The sequence below is a fragment of the Oryzias latipes genome, chromosome 18, assembly GCF_053564925.1.
Source record: "Oryzias latipes strain Hd-rR chromosome 18, Olatipes_Hd-rR_3.1".
NCBI classification, from domain to species: Eukaryota; Metazoa; Chordata; class Actinopteri; order Beloniformes; family Adrianichthyidae; genus Oryzias; species Oryzias latipes.
In genome coordinates, this window is record NC_136254.1 from 36,088,719 (window position 1) to 36,094,718 (window position 6,000).

Here is a 6,000-nt window from a genome sequence, read left to right on the forward strand (position 1 = left end):
TAATTACCACTAATTTCTTAATGAATAAAACTCTCTCCAAAATATACAAACTTTTATGTAATTTAGATAATAAAATTTCACTTCCGACAACAAAATGGGATGCGGATTTGAGCATCAGCACAGATGAAAGTTTTTGGTCAGAACTTTGTCTAAACACCTTTAAACTGACCAAAAGTCCAAATCTGCAGCTAATCCACTTCAAAACTCTTCACAGAATTTACTACACTGGACAGAGGATGTTCAAGATGGGTCTCAGTAACTCAGACATTTGTCAGCACTGTGACAGTAATGTACCCGACAATTACATGCATGCACTGTGGTTCTGCATGCCTGTCCAGGCTCTCTGGCAGCAGGTATGTGCCGATCTATCAGTCTGGCTTAAGGTTTCAATCACAGCTTCACCGTCACTTTGTGTGCTTGGTGACATGAGTGCCATCGATGTTGAGGGAGGATTAGGCTCTATCATTTTCATAACTCTTTGTATTGCTAAAAAAACTATTTTAATGAATTGGAAAAACAAGAAAAATATAAATATAAGTCAACACAGAAATCTGTGTCATCACGGCGCCGGATGGGCTGCCCATCTGCACCTGGGGCTGGGATCGGCCCTTCCCTGGCTCTGGGACGGGACGGGACAACCCTCTCGGGGCCCCCGGTCGCTCTGGGTGTCATCCGCTTCGGCTGCAGGGTCTGGGGTGGGGGGCTTGTCGGTCCTGTCCTGTGGGGGGGCGTTCTGGGGGGAAGGGGGGGGCCCACTATTGGTACGGGGCGGGGGGGCTGACGGTTTGGGGTCTCCGCTGAGGCAATCGGTAGTTGCCCCGGCCGGTTGGCTGCCTCGGTCCCGTCAAGGCCTGACCAGAGCTCTTCTAGGGCCGGCGTTCGGGGGTGGGGGCCTGGGCTTGCTCCGGGGGGGGGGGGCGACGCTTTCTGGCTCCTCTCTCTCTGTGTGGGGTGGGTGGTGCCGGGCCTGGGGTGTCGGCGCCTCCGGGGGTGGGGCCCCTGGGCTGGGTGGGCCTGGCCCCTCTGCGGGGGGGGGGCTGGGGGGGGGGCTGTTTGACCACCGGGGGACGGTCTACCAGCTGTCTCCAACTTACCCCCTTCCTCATATAACCTTATATTAGGGTGAGGGGGTGGGGGGTCTAGCCTGCGATGCGCCTTGGGGGGGGGCTACTTGGCAGTGGCCCCCCTCCTTTGGTTGCCGTATGGAGTGGGCCCCCCCTCTTTCGGTTTTATTTGCACCTTAGACATGTAGGGTCCTTGGTAGGGGGGGTGCTTGGACATCACTGCCAGCAAGCAGCGGATGTCCTCCTAGCACCCTACCCGCCAATTTTAACCGCACCTTAGACATTTAGGGCCCCTTGGTGGGGAGGGTGAGGGGACATCACTGTGAGTAATCAGGAGATGTCCCCTTAGTGCCCTACTCGCCAATTTTAACTGCACCCCACTTAGTACACACACCCCTCCCCCTTCAATATATACATTCCAACATAAACACACTCACATGCACACACACACCCTCTCAAACACACATACACGCACACACATTTTGCAAGGAAGGTGGGACCTAGGACCATCTGTCCCCTGCCTCTTCCCTGGTTGGGGGTACGGGCCCCTTTGCAACGGCGGCCGTGTCCCCGGGGTGCCGGCTTCCTGGGCCCGGCGGTGCTCTCTCCGCGCGGTGGGAGGGTTCACATTACACCTGAGCCGGGGGTGTTCGTGTCCCTGGGGGGTGGGTCCTGGTCCTTGGCCCTGAGCGCTGGGCCCCGCCAAACTTCCAACAGTGGCCGAGCCTGGTCGGGCCATATTTACAACACCCCTTGTGGGCCCCCTTTTTTCCCCGGGGTTCCCCCCTTCCTGGGCGGGGGCGGCGGGCCCCCTGCCTTGCTCCTCCCTGGGCCAACCGTGGGCCGGGTGGGTGGCTGCCTGGAGTGCGGAGCGGGTCTCCCCTGGTGGGTCCTGGCTCGTACCTGGGGTTCGGGTGGGGGGATGCCCGGAACTCCTGGGTGGTGGTGGGGTGCTCGTCTGGGGCTGTGGGCGTCCTTCTCCGGTGGGGCCCTGCGTTGGGCTCTCCCGGTGCTGCGGGGGGGCTGCTTTATTGGTTGGGCTGGGGCGGCGCTCTCTTTCCCTCCGCGCCTCCCTGCTCTCTGGCTCTGGGGGCCTCGCGGCGGTCCTGCTGGCCCCGGCCTGGGTGGCGGTCTTGGTCGCCCGGGGGGCGGTTGTTCCCTGCCGGTTCCCATGTGGCGATGGGGGGATTCCGGCTGCCGCTGCTGCTGCGGTGGGGGTTTTGGGGTGGGGATGGCTGGTCTCTCTCCCTCCTTCTTTTCATATTCCACCATCCATTTTAGAAGAACATAAACACTCACCTGAGCACAGGTGTTAGCTCACCTTTGCACTAACAGTTTGCATGATTGAATGAATGAAAGATTTCACACTAGTTGGTTTAAAGGCATAAGTATGCGTGTGAACACTATCTGTTTTGTGTACATGTCGACATGTGGACATTTTTGCAGCTAACAGGTGTGTTGATAACATTTGAGTGTGTGTGTGGACAGGCCCCGCCCATTTTGGTACTACATCTGAACCTTACCGTAATGATAAACAACCAGTAAACTTGTTGCTTTATGCTGCTTCATGGTCTTATCCCCCCTCCCCTCCCATTATCACTCTCCTACCCCCCTCTCTCTCTGACATCCCTCCCTTTCTCTTCCCTTCTTTCCTTTTCCGTCCGGCCAACACCCAAAATTTTCAAATATGGTTGAAATAAAGTTTGGCCTCAATTCCAAAAGGGGTTTATTCAGACATACCTTTGGTTTGTCTGAAGATTCATAACCCCTCTTGTTAAAGTAAAATATGTCCAACACAAGAGGCCCTCAGCTCTCATCTGTCTGCCCAGCTGTTGGACAGGACAAGTTAAAAAAAAAAAAAAGAGTATACCATTATTGTTATTACATTGTTTGACTGTAGGGTTGCTATATAAACTCATCATCCTCTCCTTCACTCTCACTCATGTTGCAGAGACTTAAGCATAGTAGGACAAAATAACTCGGCAAAACACAGTAAATCAGCTAAACAACTAAACACATTTGGTCAAAAACCCAAATCCGTCCAGACAGGCAAAGGGAATGATATCCCAGAATCCCTTGCTGTGCCGATCTAACAGCAGCTCCAAAGTTACACCTACTTAATTGAATTAATTTGAATGAAAGTAAAATAACTGTCTGAAAACTACGTGTTATTTATAAGCTCAAAGTAAAAAGTTTCTCTTTCCAACATCCATATGTGGTCTTATCACCCTCTCACGGTGGAAAAAGTATTGTCTGAGCTTCTTCATCCACTAAATCATCTTCAAATGGACACGCCATGCTGCTTCACCTCTCTGTAAACAAACTAAGCTTCAACTAAACCTGCTCCAGACCAGGTTATGTTCAGAGCATGAGTTGCTATGGCAACTTGACCTACCCTGAAACATACCTCCATTTCTGGAACTGAAAGCTGAGGTTATCCAGTTCCTTAGCCTCAAACTTATCGTGGGAGCTAGCAGAACCTGCTTTCTGGAATATCACCCTGTTTTTGTGCTCTAAGCCGGCTGTCCTGGATTTAGGCCTGAGCCTAAACAAAGATCTATGCTTTGAACTAGAATGGCTCTGCAGTCCAGTGGAGGAGATGAAGATTAGAAACAAGTTTGCTTCCTCTGGTAAACACATCAGGTTTTATACAAGGTTTTTTATGAAACAGAAACACCAGTGACTATTGACTATCATCAGCACGGTATACCAACCTCTATGAGCAGCTGATGGCAAAAATAGAGAGAAAATCGTCTCAGAAATGTGAGAAGTGCAGTGTACGCTAGTGTTTTGTTGTTACAGTGATGTTTTCAAGGCAGTAATGTTCTGGTAGATATAGATCTACATCTCTGTCAGTCGTTCAAGTACAGACAGGTTTGTTTGTCTTTCTGTGGCTGACATGAACTCGTCACGTTGGTCTGAAAGTTCCATGAAGTCCTTCTGGATCAGATTTCACAGGAAGCTCAGAAGACGTGGAGTAAAGTCTGAAGACAGTTTCATGGAAACATCACTGTTCTGGTCTAGAGTCTATACTGACAGCACTCTGACATCCAACATGGATGGAACACATACGGACATTTAACCCAGTGCTTCTCAATTAATTTTTGCCAGGCTCCCACTAAGAAAAAGAAAATGTTTCGCGCCCCCCCTAACCCCCATACCCCCCACCCCCACCTGACACACTTGTGCAGTGACAATTAGGTTAGTCTCTATAAAAATTGTGTAAGTATACTTAAAATTGTATCTAACATTAAAAGAAAAAAGCAAAATGAATCCACTTTCAAATCATATCAACTTTATTTAGCCACAGAAACCTGTTCTAGTCTAAAACAGAAAAGAAGCTTAAAGTGTCTGAAATAAAAATCTGTCATTCCTTATTTAAACTAGAAACATTTTTACCAACTGAACCATTTGACGCTGAGAAAGATAAATCAATAAATAATATTGAATGTAAATTGATCTGAAACATGAACACAACAGCACCAAGACATTTAATGTTTTTAGTCAGAAGAAATAGATAAAAACATTGTTCTGAATTTCTTCCCTAAATGATGGATTATTTATTCATGATGTCATAAAGTGCTGCTGTTTTCCTGCATTACTGCTGTCTGTATGTCAAATACTAAACAGACAGACATTTATATGGAAAATAAAGATACGTCATCATGTGCTGAGGAATCTAAAGGCACTCCATGGTCCTGGTGTTGAACAGGCAGCGCTTGCAGCTGTCCTCCGTGTGCCCCGTGTTACCTGGCAACCAGAGCCCACACTACCCCTCCCTTTTGTTCTCACACACGCAGCCACGTGAGACAGGAGACGGGAACGCGCGGCTGCTGGGACGAAGATTCACAGGTTTCAGGCTGTAAACTGACAATAGGAACCGAATAGAGGTGCAGATTTTTTTCAAAGCACTGAGCCGCTGTCACCACCGCCCCCACGTTAAATGTGCACACAAATTTGCCCCACTATTTGAGAAGCACTGATTTAACCCCATGACATCAATAAAGTCCAGAAAAGTCTAGGATTTTGTCATTCAGGTGTTCTGTTTCATTCTAGATGATTATTTCATCATCACTACAATCAAATCTGTTCCTCTGACACTCCACATGAAGCCAAACAATAAGGTCAAAGGTTAAATGTTTATTCAAAGTTTAAAACTGTACTGAAAGTCTCAAACAAGATTAAAGATCTTTACTTCGTCTAAAGATTTAGGTAATGTCATGACATCGTAGACGTCATCGTTCAAAAGACGCTGAAATCCGGAAGAAAACTCACAGCAAGGATGACTTTGAATGGATTTGTTTTAACCCATGTTAAATAAGTTTCTGAGGGGACATGGACGCATCTCCTCCGTGGATTGAGCTTGGTGTCCTTTGAGCTGATCCGGATGAAGGGGGGGGGGACATGAGGAGGCGTCGAACCATGGAGCCAGAGGGAGCGAGGCTTGGGCGCCGAGGACGGCAGGACCAGCATGGAGCGGGGAACCAGCGTGACCAAAGTAGTAACCTGAAGGTGAGCACAAGACGAGGTAAGTATAAAGACTAGATAAACTTAACTGAGCCTAAAAGGCCAGGCATAAGCACCGGAGTGAGTATGACAGACTGGCGCTGGATACTGGTGAGGAGCTCTCATTTGAAGACCAGCAGGATGATGAGAAGATTAGGATCAGCTGGTTCCAATCAGCAAGGTGGTGAGAGCTGTAGGAGGGGGAGGTGAAGTGACAGGCACCATGACAGGTAAAACGTTTAAAGATAATTTATGGTTGATGTGGAATCATTATTTACACAAGCTGACAAGTTATTTATTGCAACAGGTTTTTACATTATTTTATTTGTTTGTGGTTCTGAAGAAAGTGAAGATTGAAGACTGGAACATACGAGTGTACAGAACCAGAAAGTTCTGTTCAGATTTGGTTTGTAAATCAGCTCCATGAAAG